A 23,228-nucleotide genomic window follows, 5' to 3' on the forward strand; every position below is an offset into this window, starting at 1 on the left:
TTCTAGCCTGTTCCTATATGCAAAAGAGAATTCCTGGAGCAGACTGGAGATTAGAATGTGAACTCCTTTGAGCAATGGGATGCACTTATTCCATCATCGTGGGCTTTTCAATGCTAAGACAACGAAATGAATATCCTCACGTGTATAGGAGTTCGTATCTCCTGTTTCAAGCTTGAGATATTCTTCAGAATCGCTGGATATGTGTAGTCATTATCTTATTGCTATTCCTTTATTTTAATCAATAACTTGTTTATTGGAGATGCAGTCTCATCATATCAATGATCTTGAAACACTTACTAAAATCTCTTATCTCAGATACGTGCCATTTGTTTTTGCCAATATGTTATGTAGAGAATAATCATCATGAATATATTTAAAAGTACTTTAATCATTTCCAGATTTCACATGAATCAATGATTGTCGCTTTATAAAAAATCGAGTATTCAACACAAGTGACTGGACTAGCAGGGTATGCTAGTACAGTATCATAGGTTCCGCAAGCAATAAACCATAATCTGACAGTCTAGTAATTATACTGCCTCCAACCTCTCTCATTGATCAAATCCATTTTGTATGTTCTAACAGTTTGTGCAATTTTCTGCCAACTCATATATCCCATATATAAATTATACAACTGCCCTTTGCTGATGGTGGCATCCCCATATTGCATAATAAAATATGAGCCATACACATGTGTTGTGCCTGTAAGTTCTGTGCTTCACAGCGTTATATTGATGCTCCATGGTCTTCTTATTTAAATTGTTCATCTCATTGTCTTCTATCGAGACAACATTATAAAGATCTCCAAGACATTTATTATACTCTGAAAGAGGAGAGGGCTCCATTCCGGGACAATGTGTTCCCCAACTATTCCTGTCAGCATATGCTGCTGTTGTAACATATATATTCAGACCTTCAAAGCGCTTCCAATCTCACATGCTTCAACATAGATCACCACTAGTATTATGTTTCTCATTTAGGACATGTACAAACCCATGTGCATAAAGATAGAAGGAATAGGCATCCAAGAACTCCAGTTCCAATGTGAATCTTGTTTGATTCGCTTGTATTTGTTATGGAAAACTTTTCACTCCTGAAAATCTATCTATGCTGTATCGCTTCATCCTTTTTATTATCTTCAACATTATTTTTTAAATGGGCTCCATCAAGTTGAAAGATGTATCTCTTGAGAAGGTCTTAGAAACTTTGGAGAGAGAGCAACTTGTGCATGTGAAGCCGGATTTGTAGCCTTTGACAGCATTCTCCCAAACCTTTGAACAGAGAATGGACATCCATCTAAATGCATTGCTAAGAAGTTTTATTATCATGCTATGTGCTTGAAAATGATCAGGCTGACAGGTATGCAAAATTTGAGAAATCACATACAAACATGTAAACTATTACAAGAATGCCTCAAGGATGATTTCTTCCCATGGAATTCAGTGAGTGCAATATTTGTTGAAGAAATGATGCCTTTCCATTCGGGGCCGATATGGTAGCTTTTGTAGCATGCGTGAACAAGTATCATTACATATGAATATACACGATATATATTTTTCAAATGGATTTAGAAACTCTTGAATTACATACAATCTACATGCATAAAGCTAAGCTTCAACGACATCTCATAACATCCTTCAGCACGCACGAAATGGGAAATTTGGGACAGACTATAAGAATCCCTCAAAGCACACAAAAGAAATTTTTTTGTCAAAAAATATAAGCTGTGAATGCACTCATAGACATGCATGCAAACTTGAAATCATAGAAAACAATGCTGAATTGTTTGACAAAAGCCCCAAAGGTAATGTCTCATTGAATGCAATGGTTGAAAAGGTTGTAGAAAATCAATGTATCAAAAAGGGTTTAGAAACTTCCAAGTAAATGCCATCAGCATTGTAAAATCAATATCACTTCTTTTGCCATCATTCTCCCTTCCTATGAAAATGGAAGCATCAAAGCTATTATAGACATGGATCAAGACATGATAGAAAGGAGATTTTAGTTCAATATTATAGTTAGAAATGCTATGTCGAGATGCATACACTATCCAAGAACATGGTCAAAGAAGCTGAGTTGTTTGGTTGGATGCCTCAACAAGTTGCCAATACGAAGAATGGAAAGAAATTATTGCAAAGGATGCACATAAAGTGGGTTTGGCAAGGAAGATCCAAAATTATTTTGAGTAAAGGAAGCACCGAAAACATCCTAACACCGTAAGCTTATTCGTAAATAGATTTGTCACCGTGAATATTTCTTTGAAAACGAACCTATTCGCTCAAGGAGCAGTGACAACGGCACCATTAGCTGGATAGATTGAATCTTTCCTTTGCATTTGAAAGGGGCAACTCCCTCATATTTTCAGGCATTTTTATTTCTCTATACTTTTCATCTGAAAGTACAAAAAGAATACAAAACAAAACTAAAGATAATGGGTAACATGAACCCCAAAAGAAGACATACGAATACCAGTTGAGATTCATAATGTAGAATGATTACAAAGGGGTATCAACACAAATTATGTTTGAATATGCCATAATGAACTAAGGATAACAAATCTCAACATATGAGGAGAGAAGTTATCTTATCACATTCAAGCCTAGATACCAAGGCATGATTGATCTTCATCAATTACATATATCATTTGAATAGAAGACTAATGGATTGCATAAATACACAAAAACATTACCAACTTAATGTACAATATATAGTAATGATAACTAAAAAATTGCATCTACACACATGAATAAATGCATTCTTTATTCTCTTTTTGAAGATATACAAATTCAAAGATACTTTTGTACATAATGTAGATCCAAAAATCTCTAAAACCATTTCTCCATAGTATCCCCTTTGTACAAAAAGGTCTTTTCCTTTTACATAACAAATGACCTTGTATATATAGGCTCAAGGAATAACCAACCCATAACTACTTCGCATAACCACTTAATTGTTAAGGTATAGGATCGCTGCAAATGTAATAACACTACCATTATTTCTGTGTGTTTCAAATGCAGATTGAATATTATATAAATATGCATAGAAGAGACATGTCTCTATCATAATTTATAAATTAATCTTCAATTAGATAATATTAACATTAATATATAACATATCTATATATATTATATACATTTGCACATATAATATAATATATATAATAAATATATAAGGAGACATATGAGGGTTTGTCTAATTGATGATTAATCAATAACCATAGAAGGATTATCTCTAGGTCAATTCAATCAGACTGAAGCTACAACATTAACACTCCCTCTTAGTTAGGGAGGATTGTTATAGAACACATTATGCTCTCAAACATGTAGAGAGATATCCTCTCAATATGATATTCTTGGAATGACATATTTAAGGATACCAACATATATCCATCAACTTAGATGTTATCTTTCAATATCATTTGAAGTATGATTCAACAAGAAATATTAATCATACTTATATTCTCTTGGTATATGCACCAACATCATGTTCATGATGCCTACCAAAAGATTATGTTATATTCTAGAAGGATATGGGTTATCTGATCTCTGACACATTCCGGGACAACAATTGAATGTAATCTATAAGATAACAGCAATGATCTCAAGGACAACAACATAATGTATTCCATGACAAGAAACATGACCTCCAAGGAGGATTTGATTAGTACGATCATCTCATAAAATGGTGATATGATTTTGAGAAATCTTTTCAATCTCACATTCTTGTGATGTGATCACTAGCATCAACACCAAGATGCTTATCAACAAGAATATCATATCGTAGAAAGATACGAGTTATCTGATTTCCAACACACTCCAGGACAATATTGAATGTAGTCTATTAGATAACAACCTCGATCTTAGGGACAACAAAGTAGTCTCCATTATGACAAGTATCACAATCTCCGACACACTCTAGGACATCAACTTAATGTAGTCTATTGTGATACGTTAGTTATCATGATCTCCGGCACATTTCGGGACAAGTTAATGTAGTCTATCATGATAATAGATCAAGAACTCAAGAACAAAAAATGTAGTATCATGATCCCTGGCACATTCTGGGACAACTTAATGTAGTCTGCTATGATATGCTTGTTATCACGATCTCAGGCACATTCTGGGACAACAACTTAATGTAGTCCATCATGACAACAAGCCAAGCCATTGTTAAGATTGTCAACTCACAATAGCGACCTCACAACACAAACATCAATGAAAGGTCATCATCTCTCATGATGTTTTCCAACAGAATCATGTAGAAACTCACATGATATCCACCAAGAACCATGTCAGAGGGTGGATCCACCATAGCTGCTCCTAGAGGGTGGAACAAGGGCTTTCACCTTAAACTTCTTTCTCATAGAGAAGAATGCATGACAAGGAATTTCACCTTGAACTTTTCTTTCATAGATAAAACATTTTTTAATGAGGAATTGCACCTCAAAAATTCTCCCTTTGAACAAAGATTTTGGGAAGTCAGATCCTCTAGCTGCTCCCTTAGAAGCTTTCTTCATCCAAGGATGCCTGAGATAAACTATCAGACTCCCTCTGAATCTAATATCAATCTTCTGACTTTCTGACGATAAGTCGTCACTTCTTCATGGTGTAGACAGGGGTAGGACCATCAAAATCATTCAGTTACACACATGCATATTTAGAATCCCTGTTAATATAAAAGGATGCTCATAATCTCAATCATCAAAGATATTTACTTCAAGAGCCTCACTTTATCTAGCATGATCATCAAATGACTAATGAATTCTAGATCAATACTCCTTTGGAGTTATTGTCATAAGATTGAGTTCTGCACAATATTTGGTAGCATATGTAGAGTACCAACTTTCTTTTCCTACAAGAACATCCTTAGAGACAAAGGAAAAGATCAAGGCAAATAACTCTTATTATATGTATAAAATAACAATAAAGAGATAGAAGGCATAAATGTAATACTCAAGGATAATAAATACTTATCTACAGATCAACATCCTTGATAAAAGTTGCTCTGATGAGGGTCCATATGCAACAAATCATAAAACGTCTCCATATAAGCATTTGTCCAACAATGGGAATGGAACATTGGCTATCATTCCCCTTCACAATGTAAAATTCCCACTTAATTGTATAAAATTTCAGTCACTATTTGATCCCACTGATTACATCAAGATCTTTCTTCCTTGAATGCAACTTTTTATATTTCTTGGTTCGTCCTTTAATATGATAGATCACGAAGTCTTCATAGGCCATGTTAATGACAATCACTTAGACCATCTATGTTATAAATGTACAAATTTGTCTCCCCTCTCCAAGGTACACAAGGATGAAGAGTTTGATACTAGTAAATTTGTGATCAATTCTATGCTCCTCTCTACTACAAACACTAAATACTAGTTCCCATCCATTTGCGAACCATGAAATACCAGCAAGAATCCATTTAGGCATATGTTCTTCTCCATACTTCAATTGTAAAAGCCATCTTGCAAGTCAGAGTTAATAAGTTCACCCTTTTAGTCTGTCTTTCAATAGCCATCGAATATAATACCAGCTCCAATTGTGAACTCAGAATACTAGCAAGAAATATAATTAGTTGTATGTTCCTCTGCCACCTAAACTCTAAATAAGATCTTCCAAAACAGTGCCAATAATCTCAACCCTTTTAAAACATGTCTCTCAATAACAACACAATACACAAACCAGCTTTGTTGAGATAATGAATCTCCTGACTGTATAATTCTATCGTATGCTTGTCTCAACACGAGAGAGGTAAAAATGATTTTTCTCCCAATAATAAAAGTACACGGACAGACCACACTGGAGTCTCTGTGCTCATCAATTGTCAAAAGTCCTTTGTAACACTTAGATGAGTTAGTGTTCCTTTTAATGCCTTGTGACCTTTAAGTATATAAGCCTTCCAACCAACCTCTTAAATAATGTAGGATCTGCACATGATCCATCTTCCTCCTTGCCTAGATTTAATCCCATCATGACTAGTGTTGGAATTGTTGTGCATTTTACCATGTTAAATTTCTTCAAGATTTTATTTGCATATGTGGATTAAGAAATAAATATACCAGCATTGGATTGATGGACTTCAGTGCCCAAAATATATCTTATACGCCCAAAATCCATCATATCAAATTCACTCTTCATTGTTGTTTTGAAAGCATACCACATACTCAACTTCAACTTAAAACAGAAGCACAATGGGCTATTATTTTTTAACAAAATGACAGAATGCTTGTCTCAAAAGTGAAAAGCATGGGTAGAAGTGATTTTATTACCATCTATGATACCCTATTAGTGTAGCCAATAAGACTGAGATCAACTGAAATGGAATACAATATGTCAAAAGTCCTTTGTAACACTCAGATGAGTTAGTGTTACTTTTAATGGCTTGCCAATGAGAGCCTTTTGGAGACTAGCGATCTTGAAATTGAGTTTACACCATACATAATATCAGGCCTTATGACCTTTAAGTATATATGCCTTCCAACCAACCTCTTAAATAATGTAGGATCTGCATATGATCCATCATCCTCCTTGCCTAGATTTAATCCCATCACGGCCAGTGTTGCCATTGTTGTGCACTTTACCATGTTAAATTTTTTCAAGATTTTATTCGCATATATGGATTAAGAAATAAATATACCACCATTGGATTGATGCACTTCACTGCCCAAAATATATCTCATACGCACAAAATCCATCATTTCAAATTCAATCTTCATTGTTGTTTTGAAAGCATCTATGCTAAGATCATCAGTAAAAATAGATCATCCTCATACAAGCAAAACATTAGAATGTTACCTTGCTTTTTGAATTCGATGTACAATGTTGGCTTACAACCGCTTCTATGGAATCCTTTTTCAATGAGATGAAGAATCAATGTGGTTGTCCCAAGCTCTAAAAGATTTGTTTAATCCATAAATTTCCTTCCTCAATCTATATAACTGGTTGTCATGACCTAGTATCTCATAGCCTTGTCATTGTTTTACATACACTTCCTCCTCTGGATGACCATCTAGAGAAGTTGACTTTATTTTCTGCATAGACCACTTCTGAGCATCAATAGCCAATCCAATTCTAACTGTGTCCAACCATGCAACAAGGGCGAATGTTTCACTGAAATCTAGTATGGGCTCTTGTGTGAAGGCCCTTACAACTAGTCTTTCTTTACGCTTTTTTGTTTTTCCATCAGAATCTTGTTTAGTCTTATAAATCCACTTTATGCTTATTACATCCTTGCTTTTAGGGAACTCTCTACAAAGTACTAGGTTTTCTTTTTCTAGATGGATTCAACTTCCTCAGCCATGGGGTATAGCCATGTATCATCACTCACAACCTCTTCGAATGTTAATGGATCATCTATATGAGGAAATATAGAAAATATCAAAAATGAATTTATTGTATTATCAATATACAACTCACTCAAATTCCTTTTTTTGGTGAACGTATGCTTGCTGGAGTTGGATCCAAAGATGTAGAAGTTGGAACTATGTACAGTGCCACTTAGAGTTGCTCCAAAGATCCAAGCTGATGTAGATTCTATTGTAGTTACCTATGAATTTTGTTTTATTCTTGATGTGGACAACCACCTTTAAGATCTCCATACAATGAATGGAGGTTTAGTTTGGGCTACAACTTGTGGTGCCAAGAGTGGAAGGAAAAGAGTAGTTGTTTGAGTTGTGCTTGATGATGAAACACTTCATCTATCATATCATCATGAGCAACAACAATTGTAATATTAACATTTTTCTCTATACTTCCATCCGAAGCCTGATTTTCAATAAACTAAATAGTGTGATTGATTATGCCTTTCTAGTGATAGGATTAAACAACCTATATGCCTTTATATTCTCCAAATAACCAATAAATACACAGTTTTGTCCTTTATTGTCTAACTTCTTCCTCAACTCATCTAGAATATGTCCATATACAACACAACCAAATACTTTAAAAATGAGGACTATTATGTTTGATGTCTGCCCAAGCCTCTTAAGAGACTTTATTCTTTACAATTTGTTGGGCATCTATTCATCATACAAATATAATTTTCCACATTCTAAGCCCAATATGTATTGACAAATGTTAGGTTGCCAATCTAATGCCCCCATTTTTGTGCCTTTCTTAGTATCATTTATTTTCAGAGGTTATCCTATTATCAGTAGTACCCATATGCTAATGTGGTGATTAGTGGGACCCTCCGAGTGTGATCTAGGGTTATTCAGTTGACCCTTTTGGTGTCTACCCAGTACTCCATCTCAGCGCATCTGTTTATTTAAAGTTTTCCTTCCAGAGGTCTTTCAAGTTTTCTAATATATGCTTACTATTTTTAGTAAGATATTTCAATGTTTGGGTCCATACGATTTATAATAAGTCAGATGGATGATCAAAGGTTGCCACAGTTATATCCCAAAAGTTGGCAAGATTAGGTGTTGGTTTAAAATTTGTCATTTAGTGGACTTTAATGATTTGATTTAACTAATTAAAGCCTAATCTAACATGGACTTTAATATAACTAGTTAAATTTAATATCTTTAAGGGGTATAAAGGGTCAATTGTGCATTTATTGCATTTATTATATTAAAATCATTAAGTGTTTAATTATTATGTTCGATAAGGTGTTGACATATGGAGGTATAAGGATATCAAAGAGACTATATTAATGAAGAAATTACATTGAAGGTCACTTTATTATTATTTGAATTTCCCACATGTAAGTTCAATATTAAAATGTTTAAAGTGAAAAATTTTAATAGGATTTCCAATAACTTGATGAGACGATTACTAAAAGAGTTAAAATTTCAAAGAAGTTGTTTGGTATACTTGGCTTGTTTTATTTTCCTTTCTCAGAAGTTTGGGAGCTTGGCTTTAAATGCAGAAAATCTGAGGATAAAAAGCTCAGAGTTTTTCACTGGTTTGGACAGAGACCGTAATCCAACTATGGTGTGGATTTGGATTCCTTGAGGTTTCAACTAGAAATCACCTAGAGAGTTAACATATAGAGTTGGAAAATGTTCAGGGACTGTTTGAGTAATCAGCTCTATATACAGATACCAGAGTTTCAGGGGTTATTTGCTGCCTATACTAGTCAACCACTTCATATTTGGTCACCATTTAAGGCAGTCGTGCTTTCCACTTGATATTGAGCTTCCATATTTGCATTTAGGTATGTGTGTAATTTGTTTGATTAATTATACCCCTCTTCATATTTTGTCACCATTTGAGGCAGTTATGCTTTTCACTTGATATTGGGCTTTCATATTTGCATTTGGGCATGTCTGTAATTTGTTTGATTAATTAGACCCCTCATATTTGAAAGAACTCCTTTGCTACTGTAGTTATATTAGATCTGATATCATCGTATTTTTTATTCTTATTTGAGGAGATCATAAATTTATGGTGTGTCCCTTCATCATTTGTTTCCCATGTTATTGTTTATCATTTCTATATGGTTATTGTTGACACAAAGTCCTGCACCCCAGCCCAACGTGTTATCCCCGAGCGACCTTGTGCAACATAGAAACGACCTCCAAGTGTGGGACTTGCGCTTTGAGGTTGAATCTCTGGAGAAGGCTGACTTCCTTACAATTAGGGTGCACCTACACTACCACTTGAGAGGAAAAGGGAGAAGGAATGCATGAAAGAAATTGCTGAAAAGGAAATGGGGTGATGTAGTGGATTGAACTTGTGGTTACAACTCTGCCATTAGATGCACAAAACATGAATGAAAAGCCCAAATACATAGATCTCAACTCTATTTGTCTCCCAAAACTCACACACGGGTCAATACTAATGAGCTGATACAAGGAAAAATAAATTTTACAACATAGCATTCATGAGCAAATTGACACATGTAAACTAGAAAGGCAAAAAGAAAGCATTCAACATAAGGCAAGATGTTTGCACATACAGATGAATGTGAGAGAAGGTCAAAAACTAAGTTTTCATTAATGGAGAGCAAAAGAAACAATTTGCAGAGTATAAGGCTGCTATAAAAAACAAGTAGAGAAGAACTCTTTGAATATATTTACAACTGCCTTTATAGATCGGGCATAACTCTAATGTTTACATTGAGTTCAAACCCCAACCAAGGTGGAGTTGAGTTGTAGAGAAGGCAATAACTAAATATCAAAAGGAAATCTGATCATGAAGTGCAACCTTGTTGTTGGAAGTGACAGGAAGAAACCAAAAGAATGAACCCAGTCGTAAGGGATCAAATCCAAAAGATTTGATCATTACAAAAATTAAAGAGATATGGAGATGCACTGGCGTTGTGCTACAAGGCCGAAGAAGTCATTCAACAATAAAGAATTGGTCCTTGTAACATGTTATGGGCACAACAAATCAATTTGTATCATTGTCAAAAAGCTCGAGATGGGATAACAAGCAGTGTTAACTCACCACAAAAAATATAGAGTTGACTTGCGTGGAAAAAGATCTGACCTGCCTCAAAAAATGGTGGACCGTCGATGTAGATCTTCCATTTGAAATGGAGGGCCTAGATGCTGCAAGAATCTCCTCAACGAAAGATTGAGTCACCACCGTTGATGTAGATCGTTCCATTTTCAAATGGACAGCTGAGATGAAGCAAAGAGATCCCCAAGATACGATCAAATCTAACGGTTGTCGCATCTTCACAAAAGGCCAAGGGTAGTAATGCGAAAATGTGAGTTGTCGGATTCAAAGCAACTTAGCAAAAGAGGAAAAGCAGATAACACGAAATGTAAAACCCTGCAAAATAGCATGTTAACCCACAGTAAAGAATACAACCCATGGAAGATCTCTCAGATCGGTTATCAGTGATTAGCTGAATGGGGGGCAAAAATGGCCAACAATTATCTAGGATTTGGCATTGAAAACAAATACTAAAGACAATTCAGAAGCTTAGAAATCAGAAATCAGAAATCAGAATTTGCATTGAAAGTGTTTGACAAATAAATGTCAAACATCCAAAACTTTTTTTTTAAATGGCAGGCTTAGTAAAAATTCTTATAGTGGTACCAAAGCTTGGATTTTGTGAGCGCATTGGGTGAAATTGTAATGTCACCTTTTTGGGACATTAGGAAATCTAAAGACATTCATATATATTAAAATTGACTATGAGAGCATGAATTAGAATTATAAAAGGTCAATTTAATATTATAAAGTGGACTAAAAGTGACAAGGAGAGATAAGACGAAAAGACAAGAAGGGAGTCAAAGAGTCACAACTTTGAGGATTAAAAGGAGAAAGACTCATTCATTCGGGGATGCTTGGTTTATGATTCAAATTTCAGTTTCTCTCTTGTGAGAGTTATTCGGAAAGCTTTAGCTTTCATTCAATGTGAGGACACAAACCCTCGTGCCAGTAGACAGTGGACGCAAACCCATTGTCCGGGGAGACATCACGTCAGATGTCTCGCGTGTGCTTACAAGTTCTTTATTAATACTCTAATTTGACTATAAAATTGTGTTTAGGATTGGACTTTTGAAAGCTAGTTGTTGTGTTGAAGATGTATGATGCAATGATATATTTTAAGGTATTTTATGAAAAGTTCACTAGTTTATATTATTGGTTTATAATGCCACTTCATGTGTTTATGTTCTAAATATTATTTTGAGAAAAAATCAGGTCAATATCCATTGGGGATGTTTCAGTGGTATTAGAGCATCGACCCTCCCATCCTGTTGGATATGAGATTTTGAGAAAATCGTCAACTACTAAATTCTTGATTGTTCATGATTCTAGTGAGGTCTTGTTGGCAGAAATTGAAATACTTTTATATCTCATTGCAAAAGTCATATTCCTTGATGAATATATGAAGATTCAATTATTCTGAGCAGAGTTTGCATTATATCCATATTTTGAAGTTAATGTTTATACACCTTGCCGTGAAGATTTTTTATTTAATATTTTAAAGGATATTAAACTTGATAGAGAAGAGACGCATGCATTTTTTTAACAACATTAATATGCGAATGGAATATTGATGGCTTGGCTGAAGCAGTGATTTTTGGTGATTGTGGTGAAGTCTGGCGTCACAATTAATCAGGAACTTTTGTCATCGGAGTATTTTCGACATTTTTCTCAGAGGTTTATGTGCGACTGCAAACTCATTGTTGTTGGTCCTATCAAATATTCTAGTGTTTGTGAATTTCTAGGAGAAGAACTAAAATAAGATGGTCGATTCTTAATGAGAATTTTATTGTAGACTATAGTCTACCGTTCCAATTTTTGGAGAGGTATTAAGCATGATTTTATCGTGAAAACTAAAACCATTTCTTATTCACGCGACCTAGTCGACTAATGCTAGTCATATTTATTTTTCTTTTCTAGAATTAGATTGATATTTTTAAAGATTTGGCCATTGACAGAAATGTCATTTCATACCCAATTTGCATGGAATGATTCTCTGCATATTGCTAATGAATTGTTTCTATAGCACAGTGAAGTATTGTTTTGAGGAGCTGCGGTAGAACGGAAAATATATCTTAAGCTTGTCGTTGCCATTATGAAATAATAAATTATATTAGAAGTTGCGCATGATTATCAAGTCTAGCAACCATCGATGATTTGAAACGTTTTCCTTGAAGACCGTTTGTGTTCAAATCACAAGCTCTACAACAATTATTTTGAAACAAGGGGTCACTTCCAGGATTTTACAGTGGTTATATTTGTTAAGCAACGGTAAGGAACAATATTCAATCAGGAAATTGAAGTTATTTCAGTCTGGTTGTGCTAGGAATGGATAGTGATAACTAATTAAATGCAGGGCTTTACGTGGATGTTTCACAGAGCATATTCTCCTATGTGTGTAGAAAATGCTTATTGAGCATTCTACATTTGCAAGCACTGGGGACACACCCATCAGAGATTATTATATGTTGAAACAAAGCCAAGTGGAATGAACTAAAGGATCATCTTGTGTGCGTTCCAAGGAAAGGAGAAAACCGACGAGCATGAATGATATAATATATAGGTATCATGGAAGGTAACGACTCTCATACCTGGACATCATGCCAAGCAACAGTCAACTCAGCCTGGGCAGTTACGAGCATAGGAGATAAAATGTAGCTGTCGTGATTGTATTGAGGCAATAAACACTCGACAATATAGTTATTTTTGTTTACATTTTTCAAGCGAATTCTCTGACCTGGCTTTGACGGGTTGAAGGTCCAAATAGTTTAAGCACTCACTGTTGATTATCGTGGTGTAGTCTAACTTATTCCAACCAGAGGCAGCGGACCTCTCAGAGAATCTCATCATTAATGTCTCGAGTTTATGTCAGAACTATCAGAAGTTACTGGTGTTGAGTGAAAAGAACTTTTACATGGAGACTGGTTGTGAGCAATTTTGTGAGTACCTGATATTGTCAAAAGAGAAAGCGTGATAGAATTGTGGGAACGATATTTTCACTATCGTCTCTTTGGCAAGCCATTTTCTTACAGATACAAGCTGTTTTGAACTGTGATATCTATATTGACATTATTGGACAACAATGTTGAATGATATTAAAAGAGATGTGCAATGTGTTGTATAGTGCCATTTTGAAGAGTTGCAGTAATATATCATGAGGAGTTGGTGAAACTTGTGATGCAGTGCAAGGCAGGAGAATTCCCAAAGGAGATGTCCAAACCCCCAGCAAATAATCACATAGCGGAAACACAACAACAATGCAATAATAATGCAAGATCTGATACCAAACAACACCTCTTTATTCATAAAATAACTGATTACATGTGATATGCCCAGCTGTAAGGCCTTTCGGGTTAGGGCCAAATACAAACAGCAATTACAATATCAGTTCTCCAAGAACCAACAAGATCCAACTTACAATTTCAATCCCAACTAGTCCAGATCCACAACTGGATAAGAACACCAAGAAGAATCCACACTTGTACCCTCAGGTCCACCAAGCAATCCTCTGGTTCTTAAGTCGCAACGCTAGCTCTTCAAAATTTGCATTTGCACTTCATCCCCTTCTTCAAGTTGGAATGAATCACCCTCTCCAAAAGACTCTACAATACCCCTTCTTATACCCAACTAAGCCACAAGTCGGCCCAGTTCCTTACAAACTAAATTAAATCCTTGACATTAAATATAGGTCGAGCCACAAGTCAGCTACAACACTAAATTAAATACCCATACATAAATTAAATGTCATAAGTCGGCTCACAGACAACTTAGCACCAATAGAAACCAAGACCAAGCCGAGTGTTAGCAAAACCAAGCTGAACACTAGTAAATTCCCAAGCATTGTCGAGCTCCAGAGACCATGCCGAGCTCCCATAGTGTATGCCGAGTTTCCAGAGTATGTCGAGCTCCCAGGCATAAACTATGCCCAATAGCAACTGAGCACCACTTCTTTGGTGAGCGAGTCTACAACCAAAAACTAGAACTCCTCCAACATGCAAGATTGCAAGAAAGCCTAGGATGCTCCTGCATCAATTTGGCAATACATTGAAGTTCTAGAAAAGGAAACAAATTAATATTTATCATGTTCTTGGAGACTGCATATATTTCTGAGTGAAAATAAACATCACTGGTGTTTTGGTGTAAGCTTCAGATGTAATAATCTAAGGAAATAGAGTCATTGCGTGATACTTAGCATGGTGGACATTGGAAGTATAGAGCTATAACCGTCTGTTCTTGGGAACTATATGTTGCCATTGTCTGGAAGACGTCATTTAGCAAAATATAGGAAAATTTTGCATAAGGGAAGTGGCAAGCTTGTAATGTACTCAAGGGAATTGGAGGTTTGAGAGTATGATGTGATGCTGGAAATGATGTGCTAAGTGACCGAAAGCATAGATAGATATGTTGGAGAGTTGAACCAGTGAAGATATATCCAGTTCAGCATACATAATGAGGCCCCAATTGGGAAAAAGTAGAGTAAAGGATGTTGTAGTAAGGGGTGGGAAAAATAAACAGAGAAGTTGATGAGCTCCTATCGACTGAAGCTGTGAATCGGGTATCCCTTCTTCATGATGATAGACACACTGGCTCACACACTTAGGTGGAAGTTGTAGGTGGAAAATTAACCATTATCTGAAGAAAGGTATCACCTCAAACCTACCATTGAGTAAACTATGAACATGCGTTGCTATTTGATTTCCAATTAATTGACTATCTAATTTATTTGCATATCTGTGAGTGGCCTGAGCAAATTTTCTATATATACATAATGTACTGTGGATTGTAAATGGTACGAGTTGTTGCATCTACATCTAAGATTTAGTCTGAAACCAAAATAACATTCTCGGCAGAAGAGTTACTGAATTGAGATTTATTGGTATCACACCATTAAGGACAAAGTGGTTGTGTGCAAAATCCTTCTGAGTTTGGAGATCAACATTTCTATTGTAGTTCATATCATTATCCAAAGATTTTAGAAAAACCACTTTGATCAAAAAATTGTTTAATAGATTCCTTGAAAGGAAGAGTGTGTTACTATGGGGAAAACATGTGGCTTCAAAGGAGTTAGAAAAGATCTTATTAAATTTCAGCAACACTTAGTGCAAGGCTTACAACTTGGTGTAAGAGTAAAGGTACTTGATATGTTTGAGGAGTATAACAAACTTCCTTCAAACATTCAAAAAGATTACACTTCATTGATTACATGGATTTTCATCCAAAACTTCAAAACAAGACTGATATGGTAAAAAGGAAGTTTTTGAATTGGTCCAATATATCCTTGCAAAAGACAAGTGCAAAAATTTGTATGAGGAGTTTTCAACAGACCAAAATCATCTAATATATGATCTTGAAAAAGAAGGGCAAACAACTTCCATTGATTTGCAGCCTTCCCGTGATCATGTAGAAGATGTTACTCAGGGTATAAGCTTCTACATTGGTGATTTGGAGGTTAGCTTTGACAAACATGTTGATGAGGCCGGTTGTATTCGAAGTTATAGTATGTTGGAGTCTTTGTATGATTAGCCTTTATGTACAAATGATAACATAGAAACACTTTTGCCTTTGCATGCAAATCAAAGGAACAAGGGAAGGGAGGTCTATGAGTTTGAGGGGTGTGACGAACCATATGTTTCTTATACACATGACATAAATTTAGAGGAACAATCCAAGATGACATTGCAAGACAATGAGTTGCTTCAACATGAAAATAATGAGATGCATGCCTTTAAGAACCAACTAAAGGTTAGTGAAGACATGGTCGTGGAATCCTTGGTACGTTATGACAACACTCACAGGATGGTTGAGGATCTCCATAGGAAGGTTCAAAAGGGAGTGGAAGGAGATTGGCTTGTTGTTGATCTGCAGGTAGTCAAAACAGCCCTTGAATCTATGAAATCAGATTATTTATGTTTGCATTCCAACAGGGATTATATTCTTAAGGTTGCTAGAATACATGTTGATTAGTTGAGAAAAGGAAATAATGAGATTATGGAGCTCAACGGGGAGCTTAAGTATGCTCATAAGGCATTGGATGATACACAAATTGCTGTTCAAAAAGCAGAAAATCAGGTTAGGATCACAAATCATTCTCAAGAGCATGAGAGTAAAGAGAGGTAGGAGTTTTTCCAAGAAGTAATTAATGAATTTGATAGCATTCAACAAACTTATGACTTGGATAGTTGTCTCAAAAGACCAAGTACCAAAACTTCAGACCACATTCAGCTTGTAGACAACCCTTTGTTTGAAGTAGATGCTGATTGGATAATGGACAACTCATTGTTCGAGTCCAATGATGGCACACTCATTAATTTTGGTCAGGAGTTCCAAATTGACAGTTGTTGCAACCAAAAGGTTGCTGCTTTGACAGAGAGACATAAAGCTGATTACAGATCAGCCTGGGATAGAGATCTGGCATTCCATTTCAATTGATTTCAGTCTTATTGGCTACATTGGTAGGATATCATAGATGGTAGTAAAATCACTTCTACACATGCTTTTCACTTTGGGACAAGTATTCTGTCATTTGCTTAAAAAATAATAAACCATTGTCACTCTGTTTTAAGTTGAAGTTGAGTATGTGGTATCCACCAGTGCAACTTGTCAAGTTCTTTGGATGCAGAGGATGTTAAAAGACTTAATTAATGATTAAAAAGAGCTGCCAAAATATTTTGTCACAACAACTTAGTGATTGCATTGTCTAAAAATCATTCTTTTGATAAGACAACTAAGCATATTGATATTAAGTATCATTATATTAGAGAGCTTGTCAACAACAGAGAAATTTCTCTAGGTTTTTTTAACTTTGTCAGTTTTCTAACATGAACCTAGACAGTGGAAAAGGAGACATTTCAATATTTATGGAGCTGTTTAGGAGTTTTTTTATATTATGTGAATGTACAGTGTTCTAGAGAAGTTTGATGCAACTTTTATGTGATCCCTAGCGGTTCACAATTAAGGGGGAGTATTGGAAAAAATGGTCATCATTCACATTGTCGTTTCTTATAACCATCTATTTAATCCACTGTTCACTATGGGAAAATCTGATTGTCTTCTAATCAAATCATATCTTTTTTCTTCCCATGTGCCAAAAGTTAGTTGCCTTCATGTAGCTATAAATACAGAGACTTTTTTTATTTTTATTTTATTGTTAAAACATCCTAGGAAGGGATCTAACCCTTACACATTCCAGCCCAAGGATTGTCCCAAAAAACTATTTACAACAAGGAAAAGAAAGACCTTTAACAATAGAATAGGGGCACAATGTTTAGGCCACTTCAAGAAAGGATAGACAACTCACCTCTAGCCCATAGTAGAGGGAGGAGAGAGAGAGATTACAAAGTGATTCTTCCTTTTCCAGTGAACAATTGTCCTGGGAATACTACCAGAAGGGTCCCCGCCACAAAAGGACAATGGTGACACCCCCGAAGAAAGACGATTAACACCAACAACAGGAACAAAGTGTTGACAATTCTGAACTTCGCCAACCATAGGCTAGGGGAGAACAGGACCAACAATAGTTGGATAAGTGTCCATGCTATCAGAGGGGACCAATGAAGTTAGGATAAATTTGAAAATCCTACTGAGAAGAATCCACTAGCAATGACAATGACCATCGCAAAAGATTCCTTATATTCATATTGTGAAAATGGCATCATTTAATAACAAGCCATTATTATTTGTTTAAGGAATTAATAAGTAAAATTCTCCCTTTATGCTATAACATAGTGTGTGGTCTTTAGCCTTGGATTGCATGTACAAATAAAATCCTCTGTTATGCTAGCATTGAGTTAAATCCTTATTTACTACACTCTTTTACAACCTTCAGTAACTTTGAGCCTAATTAAAGGAAGTTTTCACCCACCATTGTATGATATACAACTAACAAACTTAGTACAAACCCAAGCCTTTGAATACTCAGTAAAAATGTATTTGCCAATAAGTATGATGTCACGTAATATTTGAAGTAAATGATAAGGGTCTAGCATGGAAGTGACATACTTTGAATGAGAAATCATTGATTTCTATATTTATTTCTTTGTGCCTATCATCCAAGTTAACCTGTCTGAAACTATCTGATATAAGTAGCATTTAATAAAAATTGTAAGGTCTTCTACAATATAAATAGAATAATTACGAATATTGTTTCTTATCTTACAAAACTCTAGCCTATCAAGAACATTCAACTGACCCTATTATAACAACCATCAAGATAAAGTAGTTCAATTAATAATTGTATCAAAATAAATATTACTCTTGATACTCATCCTTAATGGTTGGTTATTGTTGACTTCGTTGATCCATAGCCCGAGCTAGAATGACCAAGAAGTTCAGTATCTCCATCCATTATAGGTTTCTAATTCTCGTCAGTTGTTTGATTAATATGTATTTCTCCTGGTGTAAGTGTTTGCTTCCATTACTCCATTTTCAATATGTTGATAAGTTGTGTGCACCTTCCTTGAGAAATGAAGATGTTGTAAGCCTTTTTCTAGACCTCTAAACTCAAAGTAGTAATGAGGTATTCAAAGGATTTCCATGTGAAAAAATGTCAAGTCATCCTTCAAGTCTTCAAGCATTCCACAAACACCCCTTGTAATGTCAAAATCAGCAATAAACACAATAATAATGATCACAACTTTGCCATTCCAAATCTATATGTATAGGAACGAATACATTGATGACTATCGAAACCTAAATTTTAAGCAATATTCATCAGTATTGGTCTCATGAGGGTTAAGCGCCTACTTCAACACATTAAACATCATTTTGAGGAAACATACCGGATGCTCTTTCCTCTTTTATCCTCAGTTTTCAACATTGGAGAATATATTTATCATTTATTCAATAGAACTTCAACTGAAACTTGATGGCTAAATCAAGGATGGTCTGATATAATTATTTTGGCCATTAGTACAGACGATCCTTCATAATCTATGCTTCCACTTGTCGAAGATGCTTTCTTCACTAGTATGGCTTTGTACCTGTCAACTGTCCCACATTGTTATTCTTAGAAGTTCCCACCTAATAGATTCATATGTCAATCCAACTATGTCATGGTCTAAATGACCTTTCTTCAATTGGCTTTTGATGTCTTCATATGTGAGAGTTCTGCAGTATTACTCCTTATTTGCTTCCTCAAGACCGGAAGTTCCCAATTATGCCATTTGTATATGATTAACTTCCGAAATTCTTATCTAAGGCTTCTTGTTGCTTTCTTGCCAAATAAATTCTACCTCAAAAATGTCAAGTACTATTAGCGTCTCCTTTGGTCCTACCTTCATAACCTCAAGCTCATTAGATCATGCATTGAGTTTTCAACTAATGTGACATGGTGTTTGTTAAGAAGTTGAATTGTGTTGACGCCAATGACGTTTATTCCTTCATAAAAAATCATACATGCACATGATCTACTTATCTGTAGTTAAGCCTTACTAGTTTCTAAATTCCCAAAGAAAACATGCTTACTAAATTTATCATCAAACATCTGCTTCTGTCCTTTGGGCCTTAAAGGATTGAAGGATTAAAAGAATTTTAATGACATTTACGAGACCAACAGTCTAAGGGGCCAAGAGAAAACCAATTAATCTGCCTACTGCAATTTCTCCAAATTGACCCTTCTATGATGGATCTGCATTATGAAAGTAGTAGTTTTCTGCAATGTTGTCTCTTCAAAAAGTCCATTGATGTTGTTCACCTGTAAGTTTTCATTGTATTGCCTGCAAATATCTTCATAAGTTGCAAATTCTTTGATAAAACATCAATCTGTTTCATTGCAAAAGTTACAGGTTCTTTCTTCCCAACCCTCTTTTGGAAGTTTCCATCTAGCTGTTCCACATCTCAAATGGTGACAACTCATCCTTGCATATAGGAAGCAGCCTAGATCTTTGTATGCGTAAAATCATGATATCTCTCCTTTTCATGTCTCTCAAGGAAGCACCTTTACGCTCAATATTCACACAGGAACATCACCAATTGAAGGATACAAAATTAAAAGAGTGAAAAGAACAAATAATGTGTCATGTCAAGGAAGCGATAATCGAAGAGAAGGTTTGTCTTCACATCTTGAGAAATAGGCTTTTTTTCTATTATACCTTGGGTTTTTTATACAATTAGGTTTGTTATGGTGAGTAGTAGTGCTTTTTGCAGTTAAGCTATGCATTTTCTTTATCAACGATCAATTGTGTCTAATTATTTGAAATTGCACTTCAATATCTTTTGTAATGTAAGACAAACTTTTTTTTAATGGAGGATGTACCATTTAAATAAGAGTTTGCAAGTTTTAAAATAAAAACAAAAATTTGTTCATTGTTTTCCTTAAGAAAATATTACAAGAAACTAAATTAAAAAATAATGTAAAGATATTTGTCTAAAAAACTTGCATAAAACTTCAGTATGTCTTGTATCTTTAGATTGGAAAGTTGTAGAACACAAATCCTTTCTATTTTGTTTGTTTGCATTGTATTAGAATTAACAGTGAGAATATGTGAATCTTAACAATTTTAATGGGAGACATTTTTGCAGATGGCATCATTGATTAATAGCTACAACGAAAGAGACCTTGAACAAGGTTTGGTTGAACATAAGATTGAAGTCTTGGAGATTGGCGATGGAAAAACAGAACCAATTATAGCAGAGCACAATCATGCCATTATAGCACTACAACAATTTGCTTGCTATATGCTAATAGTAACAATCATCTTCGTATTCATGGTAATGAAAATTTTGATGGATAATGACAAAGAATGGAAACCCATTTCTTTTACAATATTTCTGGTGGCTAGCCTTTCTTCAATAGTAGTTGGAATTATCATTAGGTTCGGGCGAGCCCTCCATTCAAGGAGAATGGGACCAGCCCTTCCAATAAAAAGAATTGTCTTGATCGGTAATGTGCTTTTGTGTATCTCTGAAGGATTCTTCATGGTGAGTATCTTTGTGGCAATTAATTTGTTGGTGCCATCTCAACTAAGATGGATTGCAATTGGTGCAGGTTTAGGAATTTTGGTTGCAAAAATAGCATTTTTAGCTATTTTCTATACAGTGCTCGAATTTCCTACTGGTTTTGTGGGAATGGCAGTGGTGACTTGCCTTGCATTGGCTTTTCGCTTGAGTGGGCTATTTGCAGTATTTCTATTCTCAAATGCGCCCTAAACATTTACAAGGATTAATCAATCACCTGTTTTTGAATTCTAAAGAAATTGATATGAATAAACAAGTGGTTTGGACAAATGTTAAAACTAGTTTTCTTTACTTTTAAATTTTATTCCTTATACAAGGCGTATGGTTTTCAAAAAGTGGCCCTTTCGCCTGGAATTGACCATCTCACCTCCGCGGCCTAATACAAAGGATGCTGACCAAACACTTAAGGATGTTGATAAGTAGGACATGATTTCCACAGCTAGTCAAATTGTGATGTGAATATCAGGATTTAACTGTGTGATTTTGAGTCAAACTCGATGACCCATGTTTCATGAGTAGTGATTCAACATGAATCCATCTCTCATGAGAATAAATGGAACACTTAGCACTCATTGGATCTAGGTGATGATGCTCACAGGGGTGAAGCACCGGGACTTCCCGGGAGGTCACCCATCCCAGTACTACTCCAGCCTGAGCGCGCTTAACTACGGAGTTTCCTCCACAGTTAAACCCAAAGCTTGCAACCCCATTTGCAAAACCTTCACCAAGTGTTGTGCCTTATGAACCATTCATTAGAAAGCCCCTTAAGCTCATCAATTGATAAGTAGGACATGATTTCCACAGCTAGTCAAATTGTGATGTGAATATCAGGATTTAACTGTGTGATTTTGAGTCAAACTCGATGACCCATGTTTCATGAGTAGTGATTCAACATGAATCCATCTCTCATGAGAATAAATGGAACACTTAGCACTCATTGGATCTAGGTGATGCTCACAGGGGTGAAGCACCGGGACTTCCCGGGAGGTCACCCATCCCAGTACTACTCCAGCCTGAGCGCGCTTAACTACAGAGTTTCCTCCACAGTTAAACCCAAAGCTTGCAACCCCATTTGCAAAACCTTCACCAAGTGTTGTGCCTTATGAACCATTCATTAGAAAGCCCCTTAAGCTCATCAATTGATAAGTAGGACATGATTTCGACAGCTAGTCAAATTGTGATGTGAATATCAGGATTTAACTGTGTGATTTTGAGTCAAACTCGATGACCCATGTTTCATGAGTAGTGATTCAACATGAATCCATCTCTCATGAGAATAAATGGAACTGGACTGTTCCCAACCCACTTGCCAATCCCAAGGATGACTGGGGATTCCATGATCAAGATCAACCACCCCCCTTGTCTGGCACTGCTTTAGATGCCTGAGGGTTGCTTTTTATATTTTTTTTTTGATTAATAGTTGTTGATTCTGACTTCGGCCATGTGAACTTTTGCGAGGTGATCTTGTATCCCCCAGCTTTTTTGTGAATTGTAATCTTAGTATATTATTTATTAATAGAAAAGGACTATTCATTAAAAAAAATTTAAAAAATTTAATTATCATTTTATTCTAGTTTTTTATTTTTATATATTATATGTATAAAGATATCAATACCCGTGTTAAAAAATGAATGGTTAATAGAAGTGCAAAAAGTTTTATTTTAATATCTACTTAAATGAAAAAGGCTTTCTATATATATTCATATATTAAAAAACTTTCACCCATTAAATCAATATTGGTTAACATTGAGTAAAGTTTTAAAAGTCCAATAATTCTTATTATAATTGTAATCAAACACCACATAAAATCCTAATCTAACTCTCCAACATATTTCCTCATTAATTTATTTTTATCCACCAACTAGTAGAATAAATGTG

Source organism: Cupressus sempervirens, chromosome 5, assembly GCF_028749045.1.
Source record: "Cupressus sempervirens isolate cs-2001-9-10 chromosome 5, ASM2874904v1, whole genome shotgun sequence".
Taxonomy (NCBI): domain Eukaryota; kingdom Viridiplantae; phylum Streptophyta; class Pinopsida; order Cupressales; family Cupressaceae; genus Cupressus; species Cupressus sempervirens.